This window comes from Protopterus annectens, chromosome 2.part0 (genome assembly GCF_019279795.1).
Source record: "Protopterus annectens isolate FY-2018-M chromosome 2.part0, PAN1.0, whole genome shotgun sequence".
NCBI classification, from domain to species: Eukaryota; Metazoa; Chordata; order Ceratodontiformes; family Protopteridae; genus Protopterus; species Protopterus annectens.
The window spans coordinates 563,249,017-563,271,330 of record NC_056728.1 but is presented as its reverse complement, the minus strand read 5'-3'; the positions used below and the strand labels follow the sequence as shown (position 1 = coordinate 563,271,330).

Sequence of the window (22,314 nt, the reverse complement as noted above, 5' to 3'; positions counted from 1 at the left end):
CCTTGCCCAACTATCCCACTTTGGAGGCCACTGGGCTATGTGCATCCTTCCAGTTGTCACCATGGCTGATCATCACATGGTACAAGTGGAGCAGGGCAATAATACCCTGAGGCTACATGATTCCCTTTTGCATACTTCCACAGCCTTACAGTGATCCCCTACCAGATATCACACCCCATCTGGAGAGTGTGAGAAGAAACTGGTGTCAAACTGCCATCAAAAATTGTTTGGTAAAAAATCAAACTGAAGACCAAAAATCCAAAAAATAGTAGAAACGCACCAAGCAGAGACCAAAAAGTTGCACGGACTGTTTAATGTAGTAAGCGCTTTCGGTCGAGGTAATTCCCCAACCTTCTTCAGACATACACGAAATGACATTTCGTGTATGTCTGAAACAGTCCGACAACTTAACAGTCTCTGCTTGGTGCGTTTCTACTATTTTTTGGATTTTTGGTCATCAAAAATTGTTTATCAGATGGGTCCCACCAAAGAAGAAGAAATGGCTAGGCTAGTACTCTGGGTTTTATTTAGTTCCAAAGAAAAACTAAAGACCTCAATACAGTACTTAATTTGAGCAGCCTAATCCATATTATCCCAAAAATAATTTTATTTTTTTTTTGGATGATCACAGTATAGTCCAGCCTTCCTTGTCTGTCTGAAAGAGGCTGGATGTACTCTTTGGAATTCCACAACACCTGTCTTCACATCAACATCTCCAGGAAATATAGGAGGTTTTATGCTTCAGGGTTGGAGCTAGTCACTACTAGTTCCAGATGCTTCCATTTGGGCTCACTGCACCCTTAGCATGCTCATAAAGTATGAATTCATGGCTGCAGCAAACCAGAGGTTATAACATATCAAAGGTTTTCATACCTGGGTGATTGGACAGTCTAATCGCAGCCTGAGAGTCTGTGCTGAATCTTTTTCGGTCCTTGAGAATTACAGAAAGACTGTGAAGTCATGCATAATTCTTATAACACTCTCATTCTGTGGATGCAGCGTAGGTGCTATCTCTTGCAGAGTGTTTCTACCGTACAACAGGAGCCTGCCCATACAGAGTATTGTGACTTAAATCCTCAGAGTACAGTCATTTCCAGTTTCTCACTACCTCATGGCATTGGACTTCAGAGCAGCTGCAGTTTACCTGGTTCCCAGTACAAGATTTTAGATGATACTGTTACACTAGAAACAAAAGTACAGTAAAGCCGTCTCTCAGACCCTGTGTTTCTTTTCCAGGGAAAGTTTACAAAATGTGCAAACATCTTTTGAGTTTGTGGTTGCATGAATGAAATCATACTGTGGACAAACTGTTTCTAGCACCCAGTCAAGTTTTGCTTCTCACCATGGATGCCTTTGCCCCAGGGTGGGATGATGATCAAGGGCAGGTAGTCTAGGATGTATGGCCACAGACTGAGACCAATTTGCTCATCTGTATTGTAGAAATAATGGTGGCCCTCCTCACTTTGTAACCATTTTGGGATTCACTTTCCCCATGGTGCAACACTGCAATATAGCTATGGTTTGATATATAGACCAGCAGGGAGGCATACACTCCTACCTTCTCTTTTAGGAATCAGTGCAGTATGGAAATGGGCTTTATCTGTAAATCACCTTCTTGTAACTAGTCACAGCCTGAAAGGAGTTAATGTAATAGCAACTTGGATCATTCAAGGATTATTAATGATGTGCAAGTGTTTCTCAGCTATTTTGTATTGTGGAATCTAATCAATCACTGGAGGAAATTTTGCTGTGGCTTATTTTCATCCCTGACCAATGACAAAACTAGTAAGTTATTTTCCATTATTTCTTCTGTGGTAGCTTATCCTGGCTATGCACTTTTAAAGGCATATCCCTTAGGAGTTCTTTATGCTTTTTCCTATTTCCCGCATGCCCAAGTTTCTTCAGAAAGCCAAACTGAGCAAAGCCATTATTATTTTGATAGCATCATAGATGTATGAAAAAGTTTGGCTCTGTCAGTTTTCACCTCATCTTCTGGATCCACGAGGCCTCCCAGAAGTCATGAGGGTTCTAGATGCTCTGAGGTGCATTTTGCAGTTTTTTTAAACAATCTATCTGAAGTAGTTACTTCATTTGCTCTGCAACCTATGGGTATCGGATCCGACTTCGGATCCGAGCCGGCAGCTTACCAAGCTCCAAGATCCGAGCTCCTAGCTCCTCCCCCTACCCATAATCCCCTGCTACCAACCACATTACCTGAGATCGTTTTTTGCTGTGGCTGAAGAAGCTTTCCCTTTGAAGAGCTCCTGGCTGGGTGAGATTGTTTCTATCATAACTTCACCTAAAGTTTCAAAAATCATGTGTGTGTGGTAGTAAACCTTTTTTCTACCCCTTTTTAGTGCTAGTTAAATTTTTTCTGGTACAGTTAGTTTTTCTTTTGTTACTCCCCCTCCCCCCTTAGCGTTTGGGTGTGTGTGTGAGTGTTTAACATGGCAGAAGGGCCTAAGGCCATTTTTTCCAAATGTACTGAGTGTGGCCACAAGCTTTCCCCAGCTGATGGCCACACTCAGTGCGTTTTGTGCCTGGGGGCAGCCCATCTTTCAGAGGCCTGCCAGATCTGTGCGGCCTTTAACCCCCGGGCACTTCGGGATAGGAAAAACAAGCTGATCCTGGTGGGAAAGCTCCCCCAGGAGTCAGCTTCTTCTTCCTCTCCCATTAGGGCTCTGGCTGCCTCAGCGGCCTCGGCGCCCCCTGTTCCCTCAGCTCAACCCAGGACTCAACCTCCCTCTTCGGGTTTGAGCTCTGGGGAAACTAGTGCCTCCTCAACTAAGGAGAAGAGGCACAAGGATAAGGAGGGACATAGATCCCATAAAAGGTGGGCCGAGTCTCACCTCTCGGCTCCGCCAGCAAAAATAGCTAAGTCTCCTTCGGGGGTCTCTGGATCCTTCTCCTCTCGGCTCCGTTCGCCTAGCTTCTCACCGGAGGAGGAAGATTGGTCTCCCTCGAGGTCATCGAGGCGGCCCTCCCAGCCCGCCTCGACTACCTCTTCCAGGTCAACCAAAAGCATCTCCAAAGCGGATATGAATCGGATGATGCGTCAGTTCTTACAGACCCAAATGCAGATGGGGGTGCTCTTGCCTCCCCACCCTCTGGGGGGGAGTGCGGCCCCCAAGTTTGCCCCGATCACTCCTTCTCCGACTCGTTTTCGGATCTCGGAGTCATCGGATCCAGGCCCATTCGGACCCAGGGATTTGTCGGCGCCGATAGCGCTGGTCTCTTCGACGCCGACTATGCTCTCGAGCTTGTTGGATCCGAGCTCTCGGGGCCGAGGGCTGAGCTTCGGATCCGAGGGAGTTGTATCTTCGTAGCTGTTGGCTTCGGAGCGCACCTCTCTCTTGGTGCCGACTGCTTCGGCTCCGACCCCGATTCCTTCCTCGGAGCCGAGGAGATTGCTCTCAGAGGCTGGCGAGGGTGATTCTCCTTCGGTTTTTGAGGTAGTGGAGAGGGTACTGTTGATCATCCTGATCCCCGGTTCGGGCTTCGGATCCACCCGTACCCCCACTGTATGAGGGTCTGTCTTCCATCATCTGATCATCGGGACAGCCTGCCCAAGCCCTCCAGCTAGATCCTGTGGAGGAACAACAACCCGTGGACGAGCCCTCTTCGGATAGCCCCACCGAGGAGGTTACTCGGAAACGTCAGTGTAAAAGGAGGCACCTGGACTCCCCCGAGTCTGTTACCACCGACACGGACTTAGATGATAGGGAGGGTTCCCCAAGGTCACCCCCTGAAGATGTCTCCTTTGGAGACATCATGGAAATGTTGCGTATTAGAGGGGGGTGGTCTGCCCAAAAACCTTCCCTTGATGAATCCGTGTTCCTGGAGGCATTTGAGGCAGGCCCATCTACTTCCTGGGTGTCCCCTCCAGCCGAACCCCTGGTGGACTTAATTACCACTAGGGCGTGGAAGGAGCCCGACACCGTGGAGCCAATTCCTAGGCGTCCCAATAAAATACTGAGTCCCCCCACAGATAGGCAATCATGGGCCAAAGGATCCCCTGTTAATGCCATGTTGGTGGCGGCGGCCACCAAGAAAGAACTCGCTCAGGAGAGTTCTCTGGTCCACCCGCCAGATAAAGAATCTCTAGCGTTGGACCGGATTGGGAAGCGGATGTTTGCTTCAGCGACCTTTTCTATAAGGGCGCTGAACTATATGGCAGATACCATCAGGCTACAGCGAGACTTGATCAAGGAATACGCTGCAGCCCCCCTGGAGTCCATGTCGGTCGGAGACAGGAATGTGTTTACGACACGAATGGCCACTCTGAAATCCATCTCCAATACGTCTATGCGGCTCCTCTTTCATGCTTCGGAGGGAGCCGCTAGGGCCAGTGGAGCAGGGGTCGTCTTACGACATCACGCCTGGCTCCGTCTTTGCGGATCCCTTCAAGGCGTCCTTCGCGATCGCCCCCTTTGACGGTTCTGCTCTTTTCGGCAATACCGTTCACGATACGCTGGTCCAAAGTGAAAAGGATGGGAAGACGCTGTCTGCCGTCGGAGTCCGCTTCTCTAGTCCCCAAAGATCCTTCTCCAGGAATCAGAGGGGACAAAAGAAGCTGTGGTTCCGCAAGTCTCAGCAATCCCATCCAGCTGTGGACCACTCGTCCTCTAGAGGCAGAGGAGGACAAGGTGGACGCCGGCCCAGAGGCAGAGGGGGGCCGCGTAATTTCAGGTCTAGAGAACCTTTCTCGGACAGACCCGCGCAACAGCCCTGAGGGCTTGCCCGACTGTCCCTCTCTGGAGGCAGTCAGGGGGCGGTTGACGGAGCACCTGTCAAACTGGGAGTCCCTTACAATGGATCGATGGGTGCTCCGTATCATTTCCAGAGGTTATTTCATTCCTTTCCTAAATCTTCCCCCCAAAACCAGACGCCTCCCCGATGTCCCACCCGATCAGAGGGAGGCAGCGGCTTCAGAGATTTTGAAGCTGCTAAGAAAAAGAGCCATCCAGCCTGTCCCCCCAGATCAGTCCGGATTGGGTTATTACTCAAGGTTCTTTTTGGTGCCAAAGAAAACGGGGGACCTCAGACCCATCTTAGACCTTTCCGCTCTGAACCTGTTTATACCCAGGGAAAAGTTCCGGATGGTCACTCTTCAATCTATCCTCCCCCTTCTGCGGGAGAACGTTTGGATGTGCTCCATAGACCTCAAGGATGCGTACTACCACATCTTGATGGACAGACGATTCAGGAGGTTTCTCCGCTTTCGGCTCGGAGCCAGTCATTAGCAATTCAGGGTTCTTCCATTCGGCCTCACTTCAGCCCCCAGAGTGTTCACCAAAGTCATGGCGGTGGTTGCAGCCCACCTGAGACTTCAGGGCATTTAGGTCTTCCCGTACCTAGACACTGGCTCCTTACCGCGACCAACAGGCATCAGCTCTCTGTAGCGAGAGATAACGCACTGACTCTAGCCCACAACCTAGGCATTTCAGTAAACCTGCAGAAGTCCTGCTGTGCCCCACTCAAGCCCTGGAATTCATAGGGGCCAGGTTGGATACTCGAATCTCTCGAGCTACTCTAGCATCAGTCAGACTGAGCAGCTTGTCTTATCAGGTGTTAGCCCTTCTCCGGAGTCCTTCTCCTCCAGCGGAGTTAGTCCTGAGGGCACTAGGGTCTATGGCAGCAGCGATCGGTCTTTCCCTCCATGCCCGTCTGTGAATGCGAATATTACAATGGATCCTTCAAGTCCAATGGTCCCTCTTGCTCCACCCGTTGAACACGCCGATAACGCTGAGCAGAGTTTGCAGGGACTCCCTTCTTTGGTGGTTGCATGCGCGGGAACTCAGAGAAGGGAGGCCTTTTGTGATCCCCCCGGTCGAAGCCACGTTGACCACGGACGCTTCTCGCCTCGGGTGGGGGGGGCATTGTTCAGGCAGATCCGTTCAAGGCACGTGGACTTCCCTAGAGACCGCATTTCATATTAGAGGGCGGTGCTTTTGGCGTTGCAAGCTCTCCACGACCTTCTTCCCCTGGGGACTATTGCGATCCAGACAGACAACATGTCTGTAGTCTGGTATATAAACAAACAGGGAGGAACCAGATCCTACCCCCTGTGTCGAGAGGCCATGAGAGTTTGGGAATGGGCGATCTCCACCAACCGTTTTCTGGTAGCAACGCACATCCCGGGACAATCCAACATAATAACGGACAAGCTAAGTCGGGTGCTTCTCACTCCGTACGAGTGGTCTCTGAATCCATCTGTTGTGAAGCAGATCTTCCACAAATGGGGTCAGCCTCGCTGCGATCTTTTTGCTTCTCCTTTAAACACAAAATGCAGCGAGTACTTCGCAATAATTCCTCCCAGAGGGGAAACCCCCAGAGATGCTTTAGTCCATGCTTGGCCTCCCGGGCTCCTTTATGCTTACCCCCCCTTCCACTCATGATGAAATTAATTCAGAAAGCCTGTCAGTTGGGGAGCAGAGTTATCCTCATAGCCCCATTCTGGCCTCGGCAGATCTGGTTCCCCTTTCTGCCGTCTCACAGTGTGGCTCCTCCATGGATTCTGGATCCCAGTCCAGAACTGATCTCTCATCCCGCGGATTGCCCAACACCGAACCTGGTCAACCTCAAGCTTGCGGCTTGGCTGATCCAGTTCCATTAATGGCTAGGACTCCCAGTATCTCATCTCCCGTTAAGGCCATTCTGGTTGCGGCTCATAAGCCATCTACCAGAAAACTTTACAACAGTAAATGGAAACGTTTTTCCATTTGGGCCAAAGATAAGGGCTTGGACCCATTTACTGTCCCTATTCCGACCATCCTGGACTTCCTCTCGTTGATCTTTCGACGGAGCAAGCGCTTCTACGGTTAAGGTGCAATTGGTGGCCATCTCCCATTTTCATGTGGGTGATGGCATAGGTTCCTTAGCATCTACAAAGTTGTGCAAAACCTTCTTACGAGGCATCTTCCTTTTAAATCCACCGATAAAGTCTGTGGTTCCAAATGGGATCTCACTCTAGTCTTGCAAGCCTTGACGAGTCCACCTTTCGAACCTGCGGCCTCAATTCCGTTGAAGTTCTTGTCATGGAAAACAGCCTTCTTAGTGGCTATTACTTCGGCCAAAAGGGTTTTAGAATTACAAGCCTTGTGTATGAAACGTCCTTACCTTATCTTTCACAAAGATAGAGTGTCCCTCAGGACTAACCCGTCTTTCTTGCCTAAGGTTGCTTCAGAAGCAAATATAAATGAATCGATAAATCTACCAGTGTTTTTTCCAACATTTCAGAACAAGGGAGAATACACATTACACAAATTGGATGTACACAGACAGCTGCGTTTCTACTTGCATAGGACTAGAGAGTTTCGCAAGTCGGACCAGTTGTTTGTCTCGTATGCAAAATCAGCCATGGGTAAAGCCATTTCCAAAGTCACTGTAGCAAATTGGATCCGTCAGTGTATTATTCAGGGGTATATATCGTCTGGCAAACCAGCCCCAGTTAGTATCCGTGCTCATTCTACAAGATCTGTAGCCACCTCAACAGCCTTCTGGTCTAGGGTTCCAGTGGACGACATATGTTCAGCAGCTACTTGGTCCTCTTCTCATACGTTCATTTCTCATTATAAATTAGATGTGATTTCGAGAAGTAGGGCTTCTTTTGGCTCCGCGGTGCTTCGGAATATCCTTCCATAAGGACCACCCAGGTTCTTATAAGGTAGCTGGGGACTCTGTCCCACAGGTTGCAGAACAAATGAAGTAACTACTTCAGATAAAGAAGTTATGTACTCACCATAACGTTCCATCTGAGTAGGTACTTCATTTGTCTGCAACCGACCCCCCCTGCCATCCCCCGAACCTTTCGGGATTTTCTGATCACCTTTGCAGTTGATTTTTCATGTTTCCAGGTTGGTAAGGCAAAAAAAACGATCTGAGGTAATGTGGTTGGTAGCAGGGGATTATGGGTAGGGGGAGGAGCTAGGAGCTCGGATCTTGGAGCTTGGTAAGCTGCTGGCTCGGATCCGAAGTCGGATATGATACCAACAGGTTGCAGACAAATGAAGTACCTACTCAGATGGAACGTTATGGTGAGTACATAACTTCTTTTTTCATTCAGTGATGGCCAGGGCAAAATAATGATTAAGGGGAGAAATTCAGACTTGCTCTTCAACTATGGTTTTCCCTGATTTTTAATACACTGTAACGGATCAAGGTTCAGTGTAATAACTAACAAGCTTGGTGTATAGGGGCACCAGAAACCATGGGGTTATAGATGCTCTGAAGTGTTTTTTAGAGCTTTTCTTCAACATTTTGATTCATAGATTGCCTGACTGAAAATCATTCATAAGGTAAAAATCCAGTCATACTTTTTGTTATTTCAGGGGAAGAAATAAGTTGCATACAAGGCGTAATGCTCAAAGTTAACCAATTAGCAGTGCACAATAAACATGTAAGACAAATTCTTGTGTTGATACTTAAAACATATCTAGAAATAGCACCTGCCTTCCTATGCCACATTAAAAAGGTAGTCACTTGCTCTGCATCCCTGTCTCGTGTTAAATTGGGATGAAAATTCAGGGACAAATGGCCACAGTCATATATTTCAAGTCACTGCTGTCATATGTATATACCACATGTGTCCTCACCACTACCCACAAAAGACAGCCATCTTATGTGCACTTCTGAGTACCCATCTTGTATCAGACTTGGACAAAACTGAAAAAAAAAATTTCAGACATACATAAACTGAATGCTTCTTTACACTCTCCCCCAAAAGATAACCATCTGCATCTGATGTTTGATTGTAAGGAAAAAACAACAGAAAAGTAATTACTACAATAATGATTCCAACTTACGTTTAGACAGTAGATTATTCCTGTAAAAGCTTAGCGACTCTCTATGCACCCCACTGATGTTTATGAGGAAAATTAGAGAAATAATGACCACACTGTCCCCAGCTCAATGCATGACAGTGACCTGTGACATTTTGGGGGAAAGTTAAAGAAATAATGACCTCATCCCAAAGTCCTCACACAAGCTAGAGTGACCTTCTCTGCACACTTCTGAGCAGGGCTGGTTTTATACTAGATGGAGTTCAGGCAGAGGCCACTACTAATCCCATGTCAAAATCCACTTATACAGCCTTGGTGTGTAGAGGTCACCAGCCCCCACAGAAGCTCTGGATATTCTGTGCTGCATTTTATCTTTCCTCCTTTTTTGATAAATGACTGTCTTCTTCTTCTTCTTTCGGCTGCTCCTGTTACGGGTCACCACAGCAGATCATCTGTTTCCATTTCTTCCTGTCCTCTGCATCTTGCTCTGTCACACCAACCACCTGCATGTCCTCTCTCACCACATGCATAAACCTTAGCTTAGGCCTTCCTCTTTTCCTGTTACCTGGCAGCTTCATCCTTAGCATCTTTTCCCCAATATACTCTGCATCCCTCCTCAGCACATGTCCAAACCAACTGTAAACTGAGGAATTGACAAGATGGTCAATTACTTTCCTCCAGACAACCCCCACTGAGCAGTTATAGCCAAATCTATGAACATTTCAGATACAAATTGTCATAAAAGAGGATGGCTATGGTAATGCATTTCACGTTTGTTTCAGTTTCCACTCATTAAAATATTCCTAGTTGCTTCACATATGTTACACTAGTCGTGAAATCCAGAATAGTAAGCAAACAGCAGCTGGCAGATAGTCATTTTCCTCCATGGACAGACCCATCAATTATGTCTGTCGCCTTCATAGTAGGTATCAAGCTAAACATTCATGAAAAGCCACTTTGTCTTCTTAAAATTGAGCAAACAAAAGTGGCTCAATTACATTATCCAGCCAACCTCATCCTCATAGCTCTCAACCTGTTACCTTCGGAATCACGAAGGAATCCAAAAATAATCAGAGACACTTTTTAAAATGTTAGTACTGTTAACATGAAGGCTTGACAGAATAAGAATATGTGAAATAACATGGGTTTTGTGAAGCAAAAAAGTGTAACTCTTCTTATTGTCATTATTTGTTAGGTTTAATCTACTACTTTTTTCTCCCACAATTACCAGTTTTGCTAGGGATTTGGGAAAAATAGAACCAGTATTTTGAGTAAAAATCAGGGACAGCTGAAAAGTGTGCCCAACCCCACCCAGCGGTCATAGCCATGAGGTCGAATGGTCATGTAGTAAGTTTCACATTTGCTAGATTCTTTCTGCACAAATCCCAGACAAGTTAACTTGCCACATGCCCACACATTATTATTTCAAGTTGCTCCACACAAATTGAATGTCTGCTATAAATAATGCAGAAAATATCTGGTTGATCACTGCCAACATCACATAAAAAAATAATATGTGCCTCACTGCATATTCTGTATCATGGCCACACCATTCCCTCTCATTGTCCAGAATTCGGCAGGATATCCTGACTCCAGCCATTTCTTATAGTTTTATTTTAAAAAAAGTATCATGTTGATGCAAATGCTCAGCTCACAGGCTTTGCATCTTCCATTGGAATGTTGCGAGATCTGTGCGCTGTGACCTCACAATGTTCATGTCTAACCTAATGAGCACCTCCTTCTGGGGCATGTTTTGCTGTTGCACAGCTCTGCATTTTATTTTTAGACCAAAGAAACAACATATTTTCTTGCTTTAAAAAATAAATAAATTGGAAACAGTGCCCCTCCAAACACAGCATCCTAGGTGGTCGTCTAGTTGGCCTGAGGATATGGCCGGCATTGCATACAGCAAGCCTCTGCCAGATCTTCACTGCCTTCAGGGCCGGCCATGCATGCAGCAAGTCTGTGCCATTGATGGCTAAGGATACTTTCTACCTAGACTGTTTGTCCAAATTTTGATTTATGTCCAGAGGCAAAATATTAACAAAAATTAGAAAGGTAAATTGGCATGTTGTTCCATTTGGGTTTCAGTCAGAGGTTTTAATCCATTTATTGTTCCTGTTCCTGCTTTTGAGATTATTGTTACAACTTTTTGATATGTGTTTAAGATTCTTATTCTTTAAAGTCCGAAGGGACACTTTTCTTCTACATTCCCTCCAGTTCATCCAGGGAGATTGTACTTTGTGCTAGAAAAGCTAAGTCTTTTGCCATTCAACCCAGCAGCTAACTTGAGGTTTGCAGTTTGGAAGACTTTCTGGTGGCTAACGCCTCCTGCAGAAGAATATCTGACTTGCAAACCATATCTGTCAATCCTTTGTACTTGAGAGTTTTCATAAAGACAGAATATCCTTGAGAAGAAATCCATCTTTTATGCCCAAGGTAGACTCCAGGGCTAATCTTAACCAGTCTGTTCATTTTCTGGTTTTCTTTCTTTATTATTTTAACAGAGAAGAATATTTGTTACATTTTATGGCTGTGCACAGGCAGAACTGAATATGTTAGAAAATAGTCTTAGTTATGTGTTTCATTTTTGAAAAAGAAATTAGGCTGTAAAGATTCTAAACTGACTTTAATTCTTTATAGTTGAATGGCACCTCCAGGTGCTTCTGCATTTGCATACTACTGATACCTCTAGGTGTCAAATATTTCTTGTTCATATTTGCAGTAATAATTTCAAACCAGTGCTACATGCAGTGTACTGAGAGATTTCGTCTTAAAGCTCACATAGTAATAGAGAAGGAGGCCAAAGTACATACAAAAGCCAATACTGGTAACATCATAAGAACAAATATAGCAAATAACCAGCACGGCTACCATGACCATAAAATAAGAGTGGACAAGTTTATTAAAACAAGTATAAGTGCTTTCGCATTCACAAACACTTCATCAGATCCATACATTACTGAAACAAGTATTCTCACATTTAAAACAAGTACAACCAATCACATTACTCATAACTCATTGAACCAATAAAATCCTTAAAACATTATGCATGCAACTTCCTCTTTTAAGGGCGTGTTTCAGACATACAATTGCAATAATACCAGGAAATTTTTCAGCTTGTAATCTAAGTATCCTTTTCAACTCTAGGTTTTCTAAATACGTATTCAAATTATCCCCATAGGGTTAACCTTTACATATTGCAACACCCTGAAAGAGAACATATGCTGTGGATTCTCTTGTATCTGAAGAAGTTCTTGTATAGAATTGGATGAATAGTGCTTTATACAAATAAATTTATTTTGATTTAAAGTTACATCTGGAGTTCACTCTACGTGCCTGCCTGGAATTTATTTGGATTTTGTTCATCAGTCTGCTTTTAGCGGTTCTTTATCTAGTGGATTCTCTTGTATATGCTTTGCTAGGGGATTCTTGACATTGTGTCCTGATATCATAAAGATGCCTCAAAATCCTATCTTTGAATTTCTGTACAGTTTTCCCTACATAGAAGCCAGGACAAGCTCTGCATGTGGCCAGATAAACCACATTTTGTATCTGACAATCTGCATAAGCCTGGGCTTAAATATAAAGTCAAACCATGGATGTTGAAACTGTTGTTCCTTAGTAATAACAGAGCAAGCTTTACATCTATGGCAAGGGAAACTGCCTAGTCTCTCGGAGAGGTTTCCCTGAGACTGTTGTCTCGATTCACATAACAATTGTTTTAAGTTCTTAGAGTTTCTAAAACTGAAACCCGGTTTACTACCCACAATTTTAGGTGATCTGTTTTCTGTAATCAATAAATTCTAATTTTTAGTTATAATATCACAGACCAGGTTACTATCATTAGCATATTTGGTAAAGAATTTTAAACCATTCTGTCTGTTCATCCTTCCCCTTTTACTTCCCCTACGTATGGGATCTTGGTCAGCTGAAAAATAAGGTCTGGCTATGGTATTCCTATTACTTAAAACTTGTTTAGTCATCATGTTTATTGATTCCTTGTTATAACCCCTATTCTGAAACTGAGCTCCTAACAGCTCCATATTTCTAACATATTCATCTTCCATTTTACAAAGTCTAGACATCCTTGTAAATTGACCCTTGATAACATTGGTAAAGACATATCTCGGGTGCATACTCTCATACATTAGTAAGCTGTTCTTCCAACAGACTTTCCTAAAAATGGTAGTATCAATATTCCCCATCTGAGTTTTGTTCAACCTCACATCTAGAAAATCAATACTGGAGGAAGAAACAGTATGAGTAAAACTCAAGAAGCTGGTAGCATTGTTGATAAACATCAAAAATTGTTCTAAATCACTCTCATTGCCAACCCATAGAATAAATACATCATCCATGAAATGCTGATACAGCTTGATGTAACCTAAGTATATATCATTATTCAGAATAAACTCTTCACAATGATACATCACCAAATTGGCGTGCAAATTAGCACATATTGTGCCGATGGCGACACCCCCATTGCTGTAAATTGGCCTCCGGTTCAAACATGAAAGCATTGTTCTCCAGTATAATTTCTAAAACTGTGCAAAGAAGCAGGATCATATCATTCTTATTATCACTTTTAGTACATAATTGTCTCATGGCCTGTATGCCAAAATCATTAGGTATAAAAAAAGACTTTCGGCTTTTCCCGGTTAGGGGTTGCCACAGCAGAACTCCGGTCCGCTCATGATTGGCAGTGGATTTTTACGGTGCCGAGTTGCCAGCCCGACGCCCAACCTTCAAAGAAGGCACGCCCATTCACGCTCGCACCTACCTGCATGTCTTTAACGTCACTCGACCGCAGGGAGGACATACAGACTCCACAAAGAAGGCGCTCCAGCCGAGAATCGAATGGGAGAACCTCTTGCTGTGAGGCGACAACGCTAACTGCTGCAGCACCGTGGCTTTTTCCAAAATCACTGGGTATACTCATGAATAAATTTTTAACATCAAGTGTTACAAACAAGCTATCAACAATTTCATTATTGTTATCAATCAAGAGGCATTTTAAATCCATGAGGAACTGATTAGTGTCTTTTAAGATGGTATTTAAAGTGCTTATAACCATTTTCAACTTGTCTTCTACAAAAATGGAAAGTGACTCCGTGACCCATCCTGTCCCCACTGCTATAGGTCTCAGCGGTGGATGCACTGGGTCTTTATGTACTTTGGGCAACCTCTTTATCTTAGATATCATAGGTTGTTCTACTAGGTAGAAATGATATAGTTGTTCATCTGTGATACAGCCCATTAATAAATCATATAATACGTTTTGAACTTGCTTTTTCAACTTAATATCCACCATACTAATTCTCTTGTAAGTACTGTCATCACGTAACAAAGTATTCATAGAATTACAGTAATCTGTATAGCCTAATGTCACTAATGCTCACCCTTTTTTCCGCTGGTCTTATAACAGTATCTTTATTATCTCTGAGGGACTGAAGCGTTTTATATTATGCCGGACTTTTCTTATGTGAAGTGCCAAGAAATTTTATAACCTCTTGTTCGCATATTCAGACAAAAGTACTTATATTTTGTGGCTGTGGTGGGTTGAATAAACTCTGCTTCTTAAGCCCAGTGTTCCGTTTTTCATCCATACCTCCAAACATCATTCTCAGTGTTATGTTCTGTGCAAACAGATGTAAATCCAAAAGCATTTCACTCACGTCTGAGGAAGCCACAGGAATAAACGAAAGACCTCTGTTCAGGACTGCCATCTCTTTATCATCAAGTTCAAACCCTGATAGCTTCACAACCAAATTCCCTACTTGCGGAGTTTCCCGTTTAACGGCTAACATTCTACAGACAGTTTCCACTACAGTTGCCCTCTGCTGGAGGAACGCGTAGGTGTTCTGTCTCTTGCTTTCCTTGGTAAGGGGAAATCTATCACAAACAACGGATTTTTAGGATGTGCTCCTTTTTCTTCATACCTTAAAACTTCCTCGTTTAAAGGTGGCGTATTGTTGCCTTGATTGAGTTCTGTTATAATCAAACTCTGTACATTCATGACTGTATTAGGAGCAGTGGTAGCATTGATGTTGGACTCCATTGTTGGAAATGCTGCTTCCATAGCTTCGGTGGTTTTAGTCCATTCCATAGTGACGGAAGTCATAGGTTCATAGGTAGGTACTAGGCTATTTGGCCTAGGGCCTATATAAACCTAGCCAGAAAGGTACCCTGGCTTTTGCCACCCAAGAAAATTATTTTCCTGTGTCCCTGTCGAGCAGAGCCACGAAGGTGATCCCCGAGGTGAATTTCTTATTTCCCCATTCAATCATCAAGATTTTTCTTGAAGAGTGCTAATGAGGAGCTTTGTTTGATATAGATAGGTAGTTTGTTCCAGACTATGGGAAGTCTGTGGGACAGGAATCTATCCCTCCAGCATGTTGTGTTTATTGTGGTGACAAGGTTTATGTCCCTAGACCGTGTAGCTCGGAGGATTGGGATTTCCTTAAGTGGAGCATATCCAACAGCTCTGGGTTTGACATAGCTTTGTATGTTAGGCAGAGATTGCCTTTGAGTAGGCGATATGCGACGTAATAAAGCTGGAGTTTTTTGAGACTGTCTGCATAGGGCATCTGTTTGAGGCTGGTAATCCTCTTTGTGTGGTATTTCTCCGGCCTTTCCAGTTGTTGTAGATGTTTTGTGAGGTACATAGCAAAAAGGTGCATTGCACTCTATAATGGGTCTAATGAGTGACGAGTAGAGGGGAACAATGACCTCTTTTTTCTTGGATGAGAAACCTTTTCTGATGAGGTGTGCCACATAGAAGGGTTTCCTGACTATTGTGGCAATGTGATTATCAAAGGAGAGACTACTGTCCACCTGTGTCCCAAGGTCTCTTATCACACTTTCGGTGTTAAGTAGAGTACCACCTATGTGGTACCTCATGGGTACAGAGTTTTTACCAATGGGGATGACAATGCACTTTTTGGCAATGAGCTTGAGGCCATGGCTTTGACACCAGGCATCTGTCTCAGTGAGGCCCTTTTGTAGGATGTCCACATCGTTAGGTGTTTCGATTATGGCTCCTAGTTTTCAGTCATCTGCGAATTTCGTTAGCCAAAGATCTTCTGTGTTAGCCTGTACTTCAGAAAAGTAGATACCAAACAGGAGAGGTCCCAGGACTGAACCCTATGGTACTCCACTTGTCACTGGTCTGAAGTCGGATTTGGAGTCTGCTACTTTTACAGTGTGGGTTCTGTCAGTGAGCCAGTTGGCAACCCATCTTGTGACATAGGGATTTATACCTAGTTTAGTGAGTTTATCTATAATTCCAGTGGGGGATGGTATCAAAAACCTTGGTGAGATCTAGATAGGCTGTGTGAACCAGCTTACCCTTGTCTACGGCTTTGGTGACTGCTTCAAAGAAGTCTATCAGGTTTAGGAGACATGATCTGCTTTTTACAAACCCGAACTGGGTGGGGTCCAGAGTTTGGGGATTACCAATGTCTTTGTTTATAAGTTCCAGGATGATACGTTCCATGGCCTTGCAGACCAGGCTGTTTAGGCTAATGGGGCGGTAGTTCCCAGGGTCCGTGGTGACTCCCCCTTTGTGGAGTGGGATAACCGTCACTATGTGCCATTCAGTGGGCACAAAGCCTGAGGCGAGACTATGACTGAACATGGTGCTTAGGTGGGGTGCCAGTTCATTCTGTAGTTCATGTAGAACTCAGCCTCGGATGTTGTTAGGTCCTATGGATGCTGTGCTCTTGGCTTTGGGGAGTGTGGTTTTTACCTGTGCAGCCGTGATTACAGGAACTTTGCATTCTTCCGGTATAGAGATGGGCCCTTTAGAGGATGAGAGAGGGTTTAAAGTTAGCACTGAACCTATGTGCCAGGATGTTGGCAATATCAGTTGGGTCTTTTATATTTAGTGCCATTGTGCTGTAACTCAGAGCAGATCTGAGTGTTGCCATTCATTGAAATTCTTGACATAGCTATAGAATGATTTGTGGTTGTCTTTAGAATCAGTGGCGATTTTGTTTTCGTAATTAGCTTTGGAGGATTTTATGAGGGATCTCAGCTTCCTACTGAGGCTGACCAGGGAGTTCCTCCAGTCATGGGATTTTACTCTTTTTTGCAACAGTTTCTTTCTTTTGCTGTAGAGTTTGTTTATGGCAGGGGACCACCAGATTGGCTTCCTTTTTTTGGAGGATAACATCTTGGTTCTGTTAGCGATGGCACGATCCATGCACTTGTGTAAGTGCTTATAAAGTGCATTTGTATAGGATTCAGCAGTCGTAGCTCTATTGTCCGTCTGCGTGGGTGTCGTGAAGTTTGCAACTTCTGTCTTAAGAAGCGTGAAGTTGGCTTTGGAGAATTTTTTTACGGTGGTTTCCCTAATGGGGGGTGGGAGTGGGATGTGGATGTCTAGGGTGATTAGCTTGTGGTCGGATCTGACCAACAAGGAATTGACCTCTGGTTTGGAACACCGGTCACCCATGTTGGTAATGACCAGGTCTAGGATATTGCTGCCCTTGGTGGGGGTGTCGATAAGTTGATCCAAGGAGTTGGAATTTATGAATTCCAGAAAACGTTGAGCAAAAGAGTTGGTACATGAGTAGTTTTCCCAGTTAATGGTAGGGTAGTTGAAATCGCCCATTATTAGGGTGCTGGGTTGTACCCTAATATTTTCCAGTGTATCAAGAAATGAGGAGTGGGAATCCTGGGACATGGTGGGGGATCTGTAGCAAGTTACAATTTGGATTGCGGTCTTGCCCAGAGTTAGTTGCACTTAAATAATCTCAGATTCATTGTGCTGAGCAACTACCCTGGAGGTGTGGATATCCTTAATGAATATGGACATGCGTCTGCCTTTAGTGTTTCGGTCCAGGTTAGGTGGCCGAAAGGTGTAGTATGAATTATAGCTTGGTAATGCAGGGGTGCTCTCTGGAGACTTGAACCAGGTCTCTGTCACTACACAGATGTCGATGCTCTCCATTTTAAGGAGTGCCTCGAGTGAATGCATTTTGAGGTTTAGACTTCTAGCATTTTGTAGCATTGCCCTCAGATTTTGCTTGCTTGTACCTGTTACGGTGGTGAATTTGTCATTTGAACCTTGCCTAAAAAAGAAACTATAGGCATGGCAAGAGCCTTAGCCAGTATCCAGAATCCCAAGGGTGACAGGTGCAGGCCATCTCTGACAAAGCATTGTGGTCTGTCGATCATGTCATTCTCATACTCTCCCTCTCAGATTGTTTTGACCACACAAACATTACCACTGCTGAAATCATGGTAGTCACATTGCAATTTCCTCATTTTGGTTTGTTTTAACTTTATTTCATAGCCTGCTATACTGTTAAATACCTCTTCTAGGGTTCTCTCATATTGTTCACCTTTGAGCTCCCCAAACAGTTCATTTTTAAATAAATCAACCTCACGAAAGAGTTCTTCCTCTAAGGGTTTAAAATGTTCTAAAATCAACTGAATGTAGCCATATCCCAAATCCAAATAAATTTTTTGCCATTTCTTAAGAAGTTGGGGATGGGCTTCCTCATAGGTGGGCATGCACAGAACCCGCATATCTCTGGGGATTATATTGAATTGTAAACAGGCTTCCATATGAAGATGCTGCCACTGCAGTGTCTTCAGTTTATATAAATCTTGTTCCAACTTCTTTGTTTTCATTATAAAGTCATTGAAACTCTCACCATCAAGGAAGTCTCCCTGAGTAGAGTTATTACTTTCCAAAATAGTATTCAACAGCGGATTGCTCAAAGGTTTCATCATATTTAGCCATTTCTGCTGCATCATCCTATTGTTGGCAGGATTGTAGTCCAATTCAACAGATGCTCCTTCAGCCATGTAATGTAAAGGGTCAGCCAGGGACAAACAACAGCAATAGAGAATTGTTGTTTTACCAATGTTATCAAGGGTCTTGTTTAAATAAACTTGTCCACTCTTATTTTATGGTCGTGGTAGCCATGCTGGTTATTTGCCATATTTGTTTAAAGCTCGCACAGTGGCAAACACATCTGTATTGATAGTTGACCTCTGTTAGGAAAAGCAATGTTAATTTTTGTTCATAAACTTTTTATATTGTTATAAATTTCATATCTTCCTAAATATCTTGACAACCAAGTAGCACAGCCAGGACTGTTTATCTTATGAAAGATCTCAGCTAGAAGAACAAAATGCTGCTGACAATATGTATTTAGCTTGAGTGGTTGCTTAGATATTGTAAATTGTTTACAAACAATAGTTACTGTGACTTATAAAATCTAGTTTAAAACCTAGAACCTAAAAAGAACACTACCACTATAAAAATAGCTTATGCTGAAGTCATAAACAAATTGTCCCTAATAGTTTTATCTGGTTATTAAAAGATTTTTGCATAAATGGAATTACACCTGCTTCTCAAATTCCCTTTTTAAATAAAATAATTTCCTCTTTCCTAAAGTTCACGTATTCTAACCATTGTATTAAAGACTTAATATTTTCTATGTTTCCAATTGCATATACAAATGACTGCTTAAAAACTTGTAACTTCAACAAAATGGTAGTATTGAAACAATAAAGTACTGTAACCTAATTTATTGGCTTCAGTTCTTAAATGGTACTGATATATATATCTATATATATATATATATATATATATATATATATATATATATATATATATTCTGTTGAGAATGTAAGGTCCAAATACAATCAAGATTCTGAGAATTGGTTAATTTTATAAATATTTAGAAACTTTGTGAACATGGAAATTAATATGATAGTTAACCTAATAAGAAATTGTTTCCCAGATTATTGGAATTTTTAATAAATGTCAGTAATATCACAATGAAAAATAATTCATATTTGTCACAAATTTGTAATATTCTTAAATGTAAAAAATAAAATGCAACTAGACTGCGGGTCAAAGCAGTAGTACAAAAGTAAATAAAAAAGATAAAAACAGTGCTAAGACCCAAGTAGGCAGAAGTGCAAAACTTTAATAAAACAACAGGTAAGCGCTTTCACGGTTCAAGCTCGCTTCATCAGAGAATGACATAGTGCAAAATCACAAACTTTAAAAGAAACAACATCCTATCAGAAAGCTGCTCTCTGCAAACTCAATTAACATGTAAAATCAATTCACTCTTAAAAAACCCGTACTCTCTAATGCTTAAAAGCATGTGTATATTAAAAAAGTTTTAAGGATACAGCTTCATTTATACCAAGTGCTTTGTCTGCCTGGAAGTACAAAATCCATTTTTGTTGACATGCTTCAGTTTTAATTGTAATATTTCTTCCTCTCTCATTTTCATCTGTTATTTCTAAGACAAAAACTTAAAGTTATGCTGTGGACCAAATTCAAGTGTGTGTTTAGCTAAGGCACTAGTATCTTTACTATTCCTGATATCTCGACTATGTTCTTATATGCGTTCTCTGAAAGTACGGTTAATTTTTCCTGTATAGTAAACTCCACACATACTGCAGAAATTATAATAGACAAGATTTTTGGATGAACAATCTGCATAGAAAGAAAATCTATTGAATAATGCAACTGTGGATGTATAAAACTAGTCCCCGAATATATGTAGTTACAGACCCTGCAATGTCTACAGACATATGTACCACGCCTTTGAGAAATAACATTCGACATCTGACTATGTTTCTTATAGCATAAATGTCTTTGAAAGAAAATTATGGTTTATCAGTGACAAACGTCCCCACGCTCCTCATTCACATATAAAATATTGCAATTCTTCTTGATTATTTCACATACAGCTCCTAACCGAATTAAATAGTTTTATAGTTCCTGCTGTGTTTCTCCATCTTTCTCATTTCTACTTGAGTCTTAGCATTGTTTTTATCTTTTGCAATATTCTTAAATTAGATTTCATATATTTAGACAGATACTTTTGGAACTACTCCTCAAAAATTAGTAATGATGACTTCTCTGAAGAATACAAGAAAATAATTTTAAAATTTACAGATAAAATTGCATCTTCTTTATACTGGAAAATTTTCACTTGGAAATTCTTACACAGAGCTTTTGTCACTCCTAACAAAGTTACAATTATGTATAAATCAAACAGAAGTAAATGCTGAAGATGTGATTCTGAAATAGTAGGTGACTGGACGCATATGGTATATGTATATGAAGTAATCTCCCTTTTTTGGAAAGAATGAATTACTTCATTCAAGTTCTGTGGTCAGGTAGATGTAATATTTCTAAGTCTTTAGTTTTATTTAATGCTTGGATTCCTGAGATAATTTCAAAAACCCAAGTGCCTGGTATATTCTTGTTATAGCCAGAAAAGTAATTACTAACAGTTAAAAAGGCAACGTTACCCCTCTAGTGTTGAATTTGCTAGTATGGCAAAAATTGTTTGCAGTAGTGAATTGCAAACTATAATGATGTGAACTTTTAGTATTAATATAGACTAAATATAAATCTTGGTTTAAACTTTTAAACTTAAAGACTTGCTTGAAAAATATTAACTGTTGTTCATATGGACAACTTTGAATTATTGATCAGCTGTGGACCTATGTAAATAATTGTTTGTTTGTTTTATAATTGATTCGTTTGTTTATTGTTTTAAAACCAAATTACAAAAAAGAAGCGTTTACCTTTTAAAATACTTTAGCAGCACCCATGCTACCAATGCTAAGAATATTTGTTTGAAATGTGAGGACATAATTTGTTTCTATGAAAAAGCTTTGGCTCTGCCCATTGGAAGTTAGCATGCAAATTTCTAGAGCTCCATTGGAGGGAATGAGTTAATTTGGTTATCAGACTGTATTAAATTTTGCTAAGAGAAATACAATAAACCTTAAACTTGTGAACCTAGAGCCCATTCAACTAAAGCAGTGGCTACATTTCCAGACTTTTACAATGATTGTGCTACAACTGTATGAGCATCTCTGTGAACTTTTGCAAAGTACTTTAAACTGGATGTGATCTCTAGTTTTAAGCCCTCATTTGGAGTTGTACTTATTAGGAGAATGTTCCCATAAAGAGCTACTCAGAAGGATAAGCATGATATTCTGACCTACTGAATGATGAAGATGGAGCTCCTCATTGCAAATATGAAAGTTACCTACTTTCTGTAATGCTAGTTCTGAATAGGTTGTTCCATCTTTTTTTGGTAGATCCACCCATTTTCCCCTGCCTCAGTCCGTCTAGGGCCTGAAAGGGCATTGTTTATTATGGCTGTTGTGTCTTTGTATATAGTTTTGCTTTTGCTCTGCCCCAATGTGACATAACTGAGATCTGGAGAGTGTTGTCCTTTGCACAACACTACAGGAAAGAGGGAGGTCCAGTAACCTAGGAAAGCTTGAGATACCACACTAAGTTCTGCTAACCTTCTTCCTAATGGTTGCCAGAGAGATGGAACCCATTCAGATGTAGAATTAAAATGAGTTTGCAATATTAGTTTCTTCCCTTACTAAGACTGAAACTGGACTAAAGTAAAACAAGGCAGCCCCATGGATTTTTTCTGAAGCTGATTGAAGGAGTTGATGGGTCTTCTCAACTGGATCGTTTACATTGGAAAAGCTGCCCAAGCCACCATTTTTGCTTGTGTAT

General features: G+C 42.2%; 1 protein-coding gene across 1 annotated transcript in view; it reads left to right on the top strand.

Moving 5' to 3' along the window:
• The window catches only part of PIGG (phosphatidylinositol glycan anchor biosynthesis class G), a 2,654,828-nt gene that overhangs the window by 207,044 nt on the left and 2,425,470 nt on the right, over positions 1-22,314 (top strand). The window lies entirely within an intron of this gene.